This window comes from Globicephala melas, chromosome 1 (assembly GCF_963455315.2).
Source record: "Globicephala melas chromosome 1, mGloMel1.2, whole genome shotgun sequence".
NCBI classification, from domain to species: domain Eukaryota; kingdom Metazoa; phylum Chordata; class Mammalia; order Artiodactyla; family Delphinidae; genus Globicephala; species Globicephala melas.
In genome coordinates this window covers 68001950-68016310 of record NC_083314.1, presented here as the reverse complement: position 1 = coordinate 68016310, position 14361 = coordinate 68001950, and the positions used below count along the sequence as shown (strand labels likewise).

The 14361-nt window shown below is 39.8% G+C and overlaps 1 protein-coding gene across 4 annotated transcripts in view; it reads left to right on the top strand.

The window, feature by feature from the left end:
• The window catches only part of PBX1 (PBX homeobox 1), a 318246-nt gene that overhangs the window by 254598 nt on the left and 49287 nt on the right, over positions 1 to 14361 (top strand). The window lies entirely within an intron of this gene.

Genomic DNA, 14361 nt, shown 5'->3' with positions numbered 1-14361 from the left:
GGGAGAAAAACCAGTAGCCGAAATCCATTGCATCCAGGTCTGTGGTCTTAAAAAAAAAAACCTTTCTCCCATCTAAGGACGATTAAAAAAAATTAACACAGAGGCTGGGTATGCTGAAGGGATGGGGAGGGGTGCAGACCATCTTCTACTTGTTCTTGGGTGCGCTGGCGGCTCCTGACTAGCATGAAAATTCATAGCGACAAGCTATGTCGCACAGAGTGAAATCGATCAGACAGACACAAGGAGAATCGAGTGTAGATTTGGGACAGCAATCCAACTTGATTTCTCAGATCAATCGTCCGCTATCTCAGCAGCAGTGACAGCAAGCTGGGACAAGGGGGCAGCCTGGAAAAGGAAGCTGTTCTTTAGATCAGAGGTGATTTCCTGGGCTTTTAGAGGTCATAAGATGCTCCAGTAGAACTATTGGCTCAGAACTGTCTAAGAAAACTATGATTGGATGATGGTGAGGATTTTTTGTTGTTGTTTCTGTTGTTAGGATTAAAGTAAATTGGGGATGGAGGGAAGGAAAGGTAGGCATAGTGTATTGATGTAATTCTAACCTATACTAATTGAGGTATGGTATCTGCAATGAAAAACGTGATAGCTTTTTAACTCTGCATTGGTGAAATCATATATCACAATGGCCAGACTGGAAGGAAGCAAGAGGATACCAGATGTTTCATCAGATGAGGAACGGTTGAAAAAATTAGGAATTCTTAGCCCATTAAAGAGAAGGTTTGGCTGGTAAGTAATAGTTTGAGACACGCTGTCATCAGTGAGAGAGATTGGATTCATCGTGAATGATGTAAAGGGAGGTAGGATAGATCACTGAGTAGAAGATTCAGGGAAACAGATTTCACTTCAACATCTCAAGGGCCTTTCTAAGATGCAGTCAGAGTTGTCCAAAGAAGGGATCTTTTGCCTCTGGAAGCCAAGAATTCCCCATCATTGGCGCGTTCAGACATTGTTTGGCTAACTACTTGGTAAGGATGTTGTGGAAGGGAGTTAAGTACCAGGTGATGACTGTCTTGGTGACTTTTAAGGCCCCTTCCAATTAGGAATTCTTTATTTTCTACCTTCCTTAGGCAGAATCTCCTCTGAGTTTATATAATATTTATCAAGTTCCTCTCTGGGATGGAAGGAGGGAGGTTAGAGCTGACCCTGTTAAACATGCTCTGGGCACCTGTGTCCCTTTTTTAGAAAGGGTTTCCAGAGCAGAGGGATTTTTCCTTTCTTGTGCTTATACTAATTATTATTCCTGTATTCATGGCTGACTTGTCAGACGCCTGCTTAGAAAAAATCCAAGATACCGTGGTGGAGAATTATGTTCTCAAACATGGATTCCAAATGAATTAAGTTGTTCTGTGTTTGTATGGGGAGTTTCAAGCACATAGGCATTTATCCATTTCCTGGATCTTTTTGAGCTAGAAGATCGGTCTTTCCAGAAAAAGTTTTGCTCTGTATGTAAGTGGAAGAGAGGAACATGAGGAAAGTATAAGAGTGTGGGGAGGAGACTATGGACGCATTCAGAAAGAGAACTGCAGAAAGTCTACATGACTGGGCAGGAAGTGGGGCTGACAGTTCTGCTATTTGGTATCTTTCTTTCCTAATTGGGTAGCACAGGAGAGAGCGGCACTCAGACTCTGGGGGGTCAACGTTGGCCCCTCTGACGTCATCTGGTGGGCTGGGAATCGTTTCTGAAATAGTGTAACCAAACATGTGCAGATCATTATGTCTGATTACATAAGCCCACCACAAAAACTGGGCTGGAAAATGCCACTTGAAAGAGTCTTTCATTTTGCATTAATTTTTTTCCCCTGTGAACTGTTTATTTTATTTCTGGGTCTTTAAGACACAGGGTAAATGAATCAAAGGCCGATCATGATACGGTCTGTTCCTTTGGTATCAATTTTAAGTTGTGCCACCTTGCAGGAGACTAAGCTTGTGGGATGTATTTTTAGAGAGTGGTATTAGATGCCGAAGCATGTGTATGTGCAGAGAGGGGCACTGGCTGCTAGGAGAAATGAGAGAGAGAGAGAAAAGGAGGTAGACAAGAAGAGACAAGGACAGGAATGAAAGATTGGAGCCAATGAATAGAAATAAACAATTCCAAAACCCATGGCAGCAATGGAATTCCCAGCTGGGCTGGATTGTGTTTCATTCAGTGGAGGACATTTTCTGGGCAGCCTTTATCTACTCCCCTGCCTGGATTTTTACAGCACTCACATCTTATCCAACCAGCATCTATTTTAAATCTTGTGGAGTTCAGACGGCTTGCCTTTAACTAAGGCCACGTAGTGATCGGGTTGCAAGGTGTGGTGGTGAGAGCCCTGCGTTGGGAGTTGGGAGACTCTGGTCCTTGTAACTCTCATGTGCCCGTGGGCAGGCGTCAAACCTTGTCTTTTACAAAATGGGGCCGGTAATTCTCACCCTTAGTACCTTCATGACTGCTTTAGGGAAAATGAGAAAATAGGTAGGAATGGGCTTGGCAAAGCACACGTTTTTCCACATGAATGCAGCATGAAAAGTTATAAGTGATAACTTTCTAATTTGACCTTTTTCCTCCTCTTGTGTGAGCAGTTTTCCCAGTAGGTAGTTCCTAGTGAGGATAGGTTAGGACGCAGTTGTCACTTTTTTCTCTTCTGATGGAAAGGTACACTTTTGACAAGGATACAGAGTTATGCAAGGCCTAAGGACCCCCTTCCTTAGCCAGAGTGAGCGTTAAAGACCCTGGGTCTTTAAGACACAGGATAAATGAATCAAAGGCTGCTCATGATACGGTCTGTTGCTTTGGTATCAATTTTAAGTTGTGTTAAATTATACCTTTTTGAGTGCTTTGTATTCTCAAATGACAACGGGCAATGCTTACTGGGTTTAGAGTGGCTCTAAGTGATGGAGGGAGGTTACTTCACTTCTCTGTCAGTTAGACAGACTGAAAGATCACTTAGCTATCACATCCACTCTTTGGTTTCCCTTCCCACTGCCACCATCCTCGTTCTAGAAATGGTTCATTAGCTAGGCTATTGTGATTATTTCCTAATTACCGTTACTGCCTTTAGTGTCTCCTTTCTCCTGCACACATCCCCAGAATTTTGTCATTCCTTGCCCAGAAATCAAGAGCACTTCTCTATTGCCCACCTAAGCAAGTTGAATCCCTGAGTCGGACATTTTCAGAGTCTTCCACGCTCCGGCCCCATCTACCTATGCATCCCCCTCACTCCCCAAGTCACACTGACTCTCCCACGCCCAGATCCTCCTTGCTGTTTGTCTTCTTCTCCTTAGCCCTCCTTCCTCTCTTCTCTCCACTTTATCACACACACACTCCCTTGCCTTATGGATATATGCACAGACACACTCAATCAGTCTTTGATTCCCAAATACGCATGTGGTCCCAAAATGCATATATTAGTTGCTCAAAACATGTTTGTTGAATGAATAAATCAGAAGACAAGCTACCACTGAATTAAAAAATGCCACATCTTATGTAACAGCTGTAAAATACCTAGTAATGATTTTCTCTCTTAAATGCCTTACTAACCCACAAATAGACTATCTTTTTTAATTCAAAACCCACAAATAGACTATCTTTTTTAATTCAATTTAATTCAAAAAGCTTCTTAAGTCTTTCTTTTTGGAAAAAGTTTCTAAACTTTTTGACCAAGGCAGATTCTCTGAGAATTAAGAGTCAGATCAGCATTAAATAGATGAAGTTATAGAGTGATGATATTGTCAAGAGAATTATCCCTTTGAATTCTTTAGCACCTTCTTTCCTAAAAGAATCCCCTTATCAAAACCTGCTTTTGGGTAGCCATCTATACAGCAAGAGAACATCGTTTCTTTTTTTTTTTTTAATTTTATTGAAGTATAGTTGATTTACAATGTTGTGTTAATTTCTTCTGTATAGCAAAGTGACTCAGTTATGCATATATATATATTCTTTTTCATATTCTTTTCCATTATGGTTTATCACAGGATATTGAATATAGTTGTGCTATACAGTAGGACCTTGTTGTTTATCCATCCTATATATAATAGTTTGCATCTGCTAATCCCATACTCCCAGTCCTTCCCTCCGCCATCCCCACTCCCCTTTGGCAACCACAAGCCTGGAGAACACCGTTTCTCATGGGGTTCTCACTGCTTTCTCTACCAGACGTGGGACTAGAACCTGCACAAACGGGTGGACAGTGGCAGCAACCTGAAATCAGGAAACTTGGATCCTTCTTCTGGCGAGTCTCTTCATCTCTGTATCGTTGCTTCATCTGTCAAATTTATCCCATCAACAAGCTCTAAGGTCCTTTCAGCTTAGTAGTTCTGGAGTCCTACAAGTATGGTTTTTGATTCCTACTGTTCACTCAAGGGACACCAGGCTCAACTGTAGGCTCCTCTTTCCAGAAAACTCTTTCCGTTGAGTTAGTCTCCGCCATCTTTTCTAGCCTACCCTATCGCTTCCCCTTTCAGTTGGATCTTGAGGGAAGGAGGAAGAGCTTGCATTACATGAACTTCTCCCTTTGAATTCACGGAGATTTGTGGTAGCAGAAAGCATTAGTCTTTAGGGTGAAATTATTTTTGATTATTTTAAAATGTGAGAGGGGACTTCCCTGGTGGTCCAGTGGTTAAGACTCGGTTCTCCCAATGCAGGGGGCCTGGGTTCGATCCCCGGTCAGGGATCTAGATCCCACGTGCCACAACTAAGACCCAGCACAGCCAAATAAATAAATAAATATTAAAAAATAATAAATTTTTTTAAAATAAAATAACATGTGAGTTAAGGGAGTGAGTTCACTCCAGCCACATCTTAAATGTTGACAGATACCCCTATAAGATTGTCATTATTCAAGAGATTAAGTGAAAATAGAAATAAAGTGTTAGTGTTCTCTCTATAAAGGCAAAGTGTCATAAACGTTAGTTTATGACAGAAAAGTCTCATTGATTTTGCTTTGTGATAATTATAGTAGTGGAAAAATAGATATGAAGCTTTGGTCTTTGTAAACCATAACATACGTGTTTTTATTTTATTTTTTTTTTTGCTTTCTCCCACGTTAGGCAAAGGGACAAAAGGACATTTACGAAGAAAATAAATAAAATATAGAATCATTGGGACAAAAATAGAGAACTATTTAAGTGAACACGTTTCAGGCATTTAAACATCACAGGGCTTACTTGGTAATACTTGGCCACCTGCCATCATTTTCATTTTTTCTTAACTACTTCTGAGAGACCTCCTTCCACTTAAAGTATATATTAATAAGATGTTGCCACATGTGGACTTGTAAGACTGGAGAGTGAGGGTGATAATTAAAGTCATATGCAGATCTTTAAAAACTCACTTTAATTATATGAAGTTTTAATTGTTCTACCAAGCTGAATGTGAATTTTGAAGTTACTAAAACATATTCAGACGTGCTCCCAGTTACTTGCCTTTGGGTACCTTCTGGTGCTGCAGCCAGGAACCTGTGAACAGCCCCAGTCTGGGGGGTAAAGGGAGTGAGGATAGGCTTGAACACGGTGAACCAGTCTCTGCAGGGTTGAAGGCAGCAGTACAGAGGAGATGGACTCCCACCTTCCAGAAGCTTATAAGCCTGGCTCTCCCTGATGACAGAGCCAAAGGGAAAGTCCCTTTAGCTTCTTACGTGATGAGGCCTTTCAGCCTTAATACCGTATCAACTGAGCATTCGAGACTAGAACAGCATTTTATTTGAGCCCACAATAGTTGGAGAAGCAAAAAGAAAAAAAAAAATCCCAATATTGTAATTTCATATGCAATCCACTGTTTTTCACCAGCTGCCAGGTGAAAGTCCTTAAAGGTACAGAAGATGAATGAGGCCAGATCATTCAATGGCATATTTAAATATTCATGCATTCATGTATTCATTAATTCATTCATCCATTCCTTCAATAAATATGTCATCAATAGCATTTTTGACCTCGGGGAATGAGGCTACATCATAATATATCCAGGTCAAGTTGGAGAAACCCTGATGCCAATCAAGATGTATTTTAACTTTCAGTCTCATTCAACACTTTATCTGAGATTACGTTTCCTGTTCTTGGAATACTAGGACAAGGGAGCCAATCAGCTTTGTAGTTTAGGAGGGAATTTGAAATTAAGCTATATAGCAGAAGAGAGGAATTCAAGACCAACCAGCAATAGTTTGAGAAACCTACTCCCCGCTGCACAAAAGAGCCATACCATGGACTTAAAATAAAATAAGTATCCTTCTGTGGAGATCCCTTATCTCTTTGTAGAAGTAGAAGTAGTCACAAAGAATTTTCTTGATCTCAAACCTAGTGATACAATCACTCCAAACATGACCACATTTATAATGTGTGTACACATCTTTCACTTCTGCCACTTTCTGCCTGTGTAACTGTGGACAAGTCACTTTCTCTCGATAAGACTCAGTCTCCTGTACTCTAAAAAGGACAGTTGAGCTGGATGGTGTCAAAGGCCTCTTCCAGTATCCCTGTTCTACTTATAAGCATGATGTTTTTCCACTCCCAAGAAAATCCAGGAGGAGAGGAAATACTTCAAAGCTATAAGGAAAAGATAAATTTGTGTTTTTGGAAATAGTCCTATCTCTGACACGACAATGACGCCATGCTGTTTTCATTGGAATCGATGTGTTATAGCATCCTGTCCGGTTGGGCCCACATTTGTCCTTGCAGCCATGCTGTCCTTGGGCTAGGATTGGGTTAGCTGTTCCGGACTCAAGTCGACCCCGCCTTCTGCTCCATAAAGAAAAAACAGTTACAACCTCAAAAGGGCAGTTTGTTTTTGTGGTTGCTCCTGAAAGTGGCATAGCCCCTTTAGACCTTGGTAAATATTAAGCTAATTAAATTGGCTGAATTTAATTGTGGGGAAAAGTTAGTATTGATTTCAGAAGATGGCCCTCTTCTTGACAGCTGAGAAGGAGTTCCATGTTCTTAGACAAGTTTGTTTTCAGAGAAAATATTAGACCTCTTTTTTAAGAAAATCCAATTGTTATTTTTAACTTTGGTACATTTTAAAAATCTCTACTTATACCTGGCTCTAAGTGAGTTTTGGGATATTCTGTTCCACATCTTTAAATATTAAGTATTTGGATTCCTAAATATTCTCCAAATTCCCAGATATATAAGGCAGAAGCCATGACTGACTTGAGTCTGGAACAACTAACCAGGTTAAGTAAATGAATAAGTGCTTTATTTGACAGATTTATTGAGAACCTTCTGATATCCAGTACCAGGAATGCAAATATCAATAGGACATGGTTCTTGCACTCTGTAAAGTCACAGAAAGCTAGAAGGACTGGGAGTTACCTGGTTCAGTCCCCTGCTTCACTGAAAGGGAAGGACTACACCACCTTTATATAATCAACATAATATGATTTTTAAAGAATTTGGGGGACGGCCATCATAATTTCCCACTCTGTCCGCCACTAATTCATCTAACCTAATAATTTTTCAAGCCTAAGCCAGACGTGTCTTTGAACTCATCTTGACTTGAACCTTTCTACATTTCTAAAAACTCTTCGGGGCTTAGAGGGGTCCAGTCCCTGGGAGTGTGGAAGCCAGCCTCAGCCGACCTGTAGACCTTGAGGATACTCTCTCTGTAAGAGGATGAGGTTCTCATGAGGGAAGTTTCAGATCCCTCTCTCACCAGAGCTCAGGAGTTCTACAGAGAGCCAGCGTAACTACTGAGGGTTCTGTGCCTTTTTAGAGGGGTAGAAGAACAAAAGCACAATTAATTACATGCTTAAAGTTCTGGGGATAACTTGAGCCTCCACAAATATCATACTAAGAATACTAATTCATAATAGTTATTGAGTACCCTAATCCAGTGTCTTTATAAACATTCTCATCTCCATTTTATGGATAGAAAATGGAGACTCAGAGAGGTTAAGTAGTTTGCCCAAAAGTCAAATAGCCCGTCAGTGATAGAGCCAGGGTGTGGGCCAAGACGGTCTAACTCCGAAGCTTCTGTTCTTTCCCTTTATCCAGATGGACACTTGAACCTCTAGATCTTACGCTTAATGAAGGGAGGTGTCAAGAACCTTACAGTAAGAGAATCCGTTATGTTTCCTAGTAATAAATATTTTGGAGCCTGGCTGATATGGGAAAGAACTCTAAGAACTCAGTTATGACTATTCTGTTATATATCCTTTCAGGGTAGCGTATAGAAGGCTTAAGACTGGTTGGTTCTTTTACTAGAATTAAATCTAAAACTTATATAGTAAGTAAGTCCTTCCCTGGATATAGCTTACTCTTCACCACTATTATGTCATATTTGGCTAGCCAACTTAGCCAGGGACCCCGTGATCATACACAAGAGAGAAGAGAGATTTTAGATCAAGTGTCTCTTCATGGAGAGATTTGATGGTTCACTAAAATAGATGGCAAGACTGTTTCAGGAATCTAGGTACCAAATATCAATAGAGGTTTTGTTTTGTTTTGAAGTTTTAATTTGGGGACAGTGAAATGGAAGAAGAGGAAAATTTTGCCTGTTAACTTAATAAATTATACATGTTAAGTAATGTTTTTGGAGGATGGAAGATCAGCAGTGAAGAAACTGGGGCATTAACTATAGAAGTAGCAGTTTTTCCTAGGCCAGCAGAAAAGATGAGAAGGAGCCACCTTGCTTCACTGGGCCAGGACTTCTGTCAAGTGGCCCCCTTTGTCGACAATTAGTACTTGGCATTTTTAATAATTAAAAAGAATAAAAATTTAAAAGAATAAGTTAAAAGAATAAGTGCAACAGGTACAAGGGTAATAGATGAACAAAACTAGAAAAAATAAATAGAAAAAAAATAATGGCAAATATTAAATTTAAAAGATCCAGGAAATAAGAAAAACAGAAAATGAAGAAGAAAGAAGGCAATGGAATGATAAAAAGGCAGGAGATGGGGCTTCCCTGGTGGCGCAGTGGTTGAGAGTCCGCCTGCCGATGCAGGGGACGCGGGTTCGTGCCCCGGTCCGGGAAGATCCCACATGCCGCGGAGCGGCTGGGCCCGTGAGCCATGGCCGCTGAGCCTGCGCGTCCGGAGCCTGTGCTCTGCAACGGGAGAGGCCACAACAGTGAGAGGCCCGCGTACCGAAAAAAAAAAAAAAAAAAAAAAAAGGCAGGAGATGGATAAAATTGCATGTGAAATGGCAAAATGAACATTAAAAGCAATTAAAATATGCAAGTAGCAAAGAGGATAATAACAACATAAAATAAGCTAGAATGAGTGGTTAAAGTAAATAACCTCCTCTAAGAACATACTTACGAAGATTATAAAACAGATCAAGTAGTAATAAAATAAGGAAGTGGTATAAAGCAGTAAATTAAAGAACAATTATAAAACAATAAGAAGAGAAAATTAACAGGCTAAAAGGACATTTAATAATTGTATTAATAACTAACACTTTCTGACTTCTTCCCATGTGTTAGGCACTTTACCTGCATTAACTTATTTAATTCATTTAACTTTAATTCATTTAACTTTACATGCATTAACTTATTTAACTTATTTAATTTTATTAAAATAATTAGGACCTTAAAAATGTAAACAAAAAAAGTTTAGTGAGGGGTGAAATCAGGCGTCAGAACAACAGCAATAAAAAAAGTCTAAAGGTTAGAAAAAATATACCTATGGGTGTCAATTTTCATTCCTTGTCTGGAGTGATTGTTTTTGCTGTTAAATCACCAAGTACCTGCCCCGGTACTTCTCTAGATTACATGTTCGAGCAGTGCCTGGCACTGTAAATGTTGGTTCTTTAACCCTCTTGTCCTAGTAAGCTTGGCCTTTCCTAGAGACAATTGCTAGTGGTTAAAATTCTCAAGCAGTAGAATCCATGGGCCGGAACCTGTGTCAGTGGGAAAACATCTCATAATCCTACCCATTTTACAGGGTTTAGATCAGGATTATCTCCTCCTAGAAGTTCTTCCTAGTTCCTACGTAGTACTTAGTGCTCTGGGCTTGGAATGGGCGTTCTTCTCTGATTCTTTTCTTTACTTCCTCTCAGCCGTAGGTTTCTGAAGAGGATTCTAGTTTGTATCCCAGCCTTCCTTTCAGACTTGGTACACACTAGGTGCTTAATGCATGCTTTTTTTTTTTAAATTTTTTTTAATGCATACTTTTTGAAGTGAGCCTACTTGAACCTATTGTCAAGAGGTTTTTCTTTGCTTTCTTTCTTTTTTTGAAAAACCAACAACCAACTTGTGTCTGGATTTTTTGCCTGCCTGGAACCCCTACACATTTTGGGGTTTCTGTGGTCCAGAAAGAGTCTCTCCCATAAGACGATGGCTTTTTCTTCTTTTTCTCTCTATTTATCATATCCCAGTACCCATCTTTTACCTCCAACTTCCATATACCTTATACCCAATAATCTTTACTAATTCATGCTAGAACTCTTTTATGCATATGTTCAGAGACCAGGTATCTGTTGCTGTTTCTTCTCTTCCCCATACTTTTCTCTGGGGCAGGTGTTATCTCTGAAGACTTGGGCTTGATCTACAATTCCTTCATTTATTCATTCATCATATTCCCTCATTCGATCAGCAGGCATTTTCTTGGAATTTACTATTAACCAGTTGTGTTGGGCATTGGGACAGGGAAAATTAAAAAGAGATCAAATGCTTTTCAAGCAACTCTCCATCTTGTCTAAGTTGATTTGCTATGTTTAGCCTCCTTCCTTTGACCTTAATTTTTGTGGAATGGGAAAAACAACTGATTAATACTCCTGACAGGTAATTATATTTTGAAGAGAGTTGTGAAATCACCTGCTAATGCACTAGTCTCCAGGCAGAAGAGTCCCTCTTACCTCCATCTTTCTTCCTCAGACTTGGATTTGACCATTAATTGCACTGGTCTTTTTTCCAATGAGCTGTAGAGGTTGGCCACGACCTTTCAAACACACAAGACAAAGACCTAAATTAGATGTGGACTTTCCTTCCTACACTTTGTTTAAATTTTACATTTACTTTTTTTTTTGGATTACAAATTAATATTTAATGTAGAAAATTTGGAGAATGCAGGAAATTCACAAAGAAGAAAATTACTGCTAACTTTTTGCGTGGCAGCCTCCTAGCATTTTGTGTCTAAGTATGTTTTGTGTGGGTGTAGAAAAGTTAGGATCATATGGAACACATCATTTTGTAGCCTACTTATTTTACTAAAAATATATTATGAATATTTTCCATATCATTAAACATTCTTCTCAAACATAAGTTTAATAACTGCATAAGAGCTTGTTACTGGGAAGGTCCGTGATTTATTTAATCAGTCTCTACTGTGGAACGTTTAAGCTGTTTTCTTTTTTTTTTACTATTATTAATAACACTGTGGTAAGCATCATAGTACAGAAAATTCAGTGCATGTTTTGTATTATTTCCTTGAATAAATTCCTAGAAATGGAGCTGCTAGATCAAAGGGTATGAACAAATCTAAGGCCTTCGTGATGTATTGTAAACTTTTCTCCTGGAAACTCCTATTAATTTATGGTTCCTACCAGCATTTTTGATCCTTCTCATTTCCTTACATTCTCAATAACCATGTCTTAGCAGTTTTTCAGTCTTTTTCAATTATCACATTATAAAATGCCATCTCATTTTTAGTTTAATTTAATTTGTATCTCTCTTTGATTTACTAATGAGATTGAACATTTTTCATCTGTTTGTTAGTCTTTTTTATGCATTCTTGAAATGCTCATGTTTTTCTTATTGATTTCTAAGAACTCTTACACAAGAAAGGTATGATTCCATTTCTTACTGGGCCAATATTTAGAAAATAGAGAAAATTCTATTTCTCAATGGAGGAAGACTCAGGAGGAATAAGGCCCCAGGTCTCATTCTATTTCTGTGGAAGGTTCTTCAGAGTGAAAGCTGGATTGTTATCCTGGGAAAACTAAAGGCAGATCTATACGTGATACTGGTGGCGATCTTAAAAAAAATATTAACCCTGCAATCTGAACTGGCTTGACATTTTGTGTATTTCTAGTGTATGAAAAAACTCAGGACTATAAAATAGAACCCAAGAATTGTCTAAAAGAACCTAGAGAGGGGCTTCTCTGGTGGTGCAGTGGTTGAGAGTCCGCCTGCCGATGCAGCGGACACGGGTTTGTGCCCCGGTCCGGGAAGATCCCACATGCCGCGGAGCGGCTGGGCCCGTGAGCCATGGCCGCTGAGCCTGCGCGGCCGGAGCCTGTGCTCCGCAACGGGAGAGGCCACACACTGAGAGGCCCGCGTACTGCAAAAAAAAAAAAAACCTAGAGATACATTAGTCAGTCAAAACTTTCCTTGAAGATTTACCCTATGTCTAGTATTCCCCTAAGTATTAGGAGTTGCCAAATAAGTCATTGGCTAGTTTATAGCCAGGTTGAAGAAATAAAGCTACATATAATTTAAAAGTTTTCTTACGACCGTAGCTCAACTTAGGTCTAAAAAATGGTCTTTTGAGTGACTAGGTGTTTTCTCATATTTTGGAGGCTATATCTGTCTCCTTGCATCTTCTTTTACCATCTGAAAGGTAGCACATTCTTCTAGATGATTGAATTTTGACATCTCACCATCATCACTCCCCTCTGCCCTTCTCATTCCCTGGCAGAACACATATAGAAAAGCCAAGTCAGACTCCTGAGCCCACAGCACAGCTGGAAGATTTCCACTGCAGAGATTGCTGGGACAATCTAAAAGGAAAAAAATTAAAATTTAAAAAATCAACCCAGTTTTATACTTGGATGAGAATCTCAGAATAAAAGAGGATATCCCCCAGCATCCACTGAAGATATCTGGGGTGGTGTCAAAATAACTCTGAATTGTTGAGTACGTAGTTTCCAAGCACTTGCCTTCATTTCATAGGTACGTAGAATTCTCAAAACAACAGTATCGTTCCCTAAATAAGGCACAGTAGAGCCTCATGCCCCATTCTAGCACGTTCCCCTCAACATTCTCTGTCTGCCTGTACCCTACAACTTCCCACCATCTCTCCCTCCTACCCTTCTGTTAGCTGTAATGACCCTGCAAACACTAAATGGCATTTGAGTGCATTAAGCAGCAGACTCTCCGGTGACATAGCAATTATGGCTCTGAAATAGATTTGGTGCGTCACGGAAGATAAGGGTTTTGAAAGTTTCTGTTGTGATTATAGCCTGTAACTCCCACAAATAATAGGCTTCAAAATAAGAGGCTGCCAACGGAGCCTTTGTGGCTTTGTCTCAGTGATGGCACGTAAATTGCTATTAATGTCCTAAGTGTACTTGAATATGCCAGTCTTTGGGATGTGAAGTTGGCTCGGTGTCTCTCTTTACGCGACATGTCATTGTTGGTCTGATAATCTGGGGTAATTGCTGTCTCTTGGATGGTCAGGAAAGTGTAAGAGGATTTAGCTTCCTGTGTGATGGTAAATAGCCTCAAGGTTTACACCACGGGTTATGTGTGTGTTCCGTAGATAGCCACCGTTTCTCGTTCAGGTGTGTATACAGTTCCTGTGTGTACCCTGAGTAGATAATAGCCTTTCAACAAAGCCACGGCAAAATCAAAGGTTATGAAACTAAAGTGAAGAATCTGGAGCTGTCTGTATCAGCCAATCAGATAATTTATACTGAGAGTAAAAAAAATACCCTTTGCTTGAATTTTTCAGATTTGGCTATATGAGTAAATATAATTATCTATTGTCTTATAGAGCTACTCTTTTCCAGCATCTGCAGCATCTGTGTGTGTTTGCACATTTTTTAGGTGCCATAAGTATTTTCTGAACACGTATTAGCTCTACGTCAGTATGATAAAGTGTGTGGAAATTATGTGTGTTTTTGTGCAGTGTGTGTGGATGGGTGTAAGTGTGCGTGTGCTTTAGTTTTGCAGGGCTGGATGTAGAGGATGTTTATTCAGATATAAATAGTTTTCTGCACTAAGATACCTCTATTTAGCTAAAGCAAGCTGAGCTTATTTTTCTTTGTCTCTGAAAAGTTAAATAAAACAAATTTGAAGTTTTCACTTCCTGTATGTACATTTAACCTAAGGCCCCCCTAAGTCTGTGGAACATGGAAACATTACATGTAACTGTCCTATTTGCACTTTGAGCAGAAATCCAAAAGCATCCCAGCCTTAAACTTGGAAACGTACACTACCTCGTATCCTGTGCAAGCTACGAAAGGTTCAACCCAGACCATCCTCTGTGTCTCAAGTGCCTTACATGGCAGTATTAATTTTGGGCCTTCACAACAGATGAATTAAGGAAGGATGAAGTTAAGAAGCTTCCAAAATAGATCTTGATCTTGGAGTTGACCTGTATGTGCGTGTACTTCAGTCGTGTGGCGCTGAGAGCTGGCAGGATGTTGCACTGTGATGGTGCTGTAATTTTGCAGTTGGATTTTGACTGAGTGCCCTTGAGTGCATGCCAG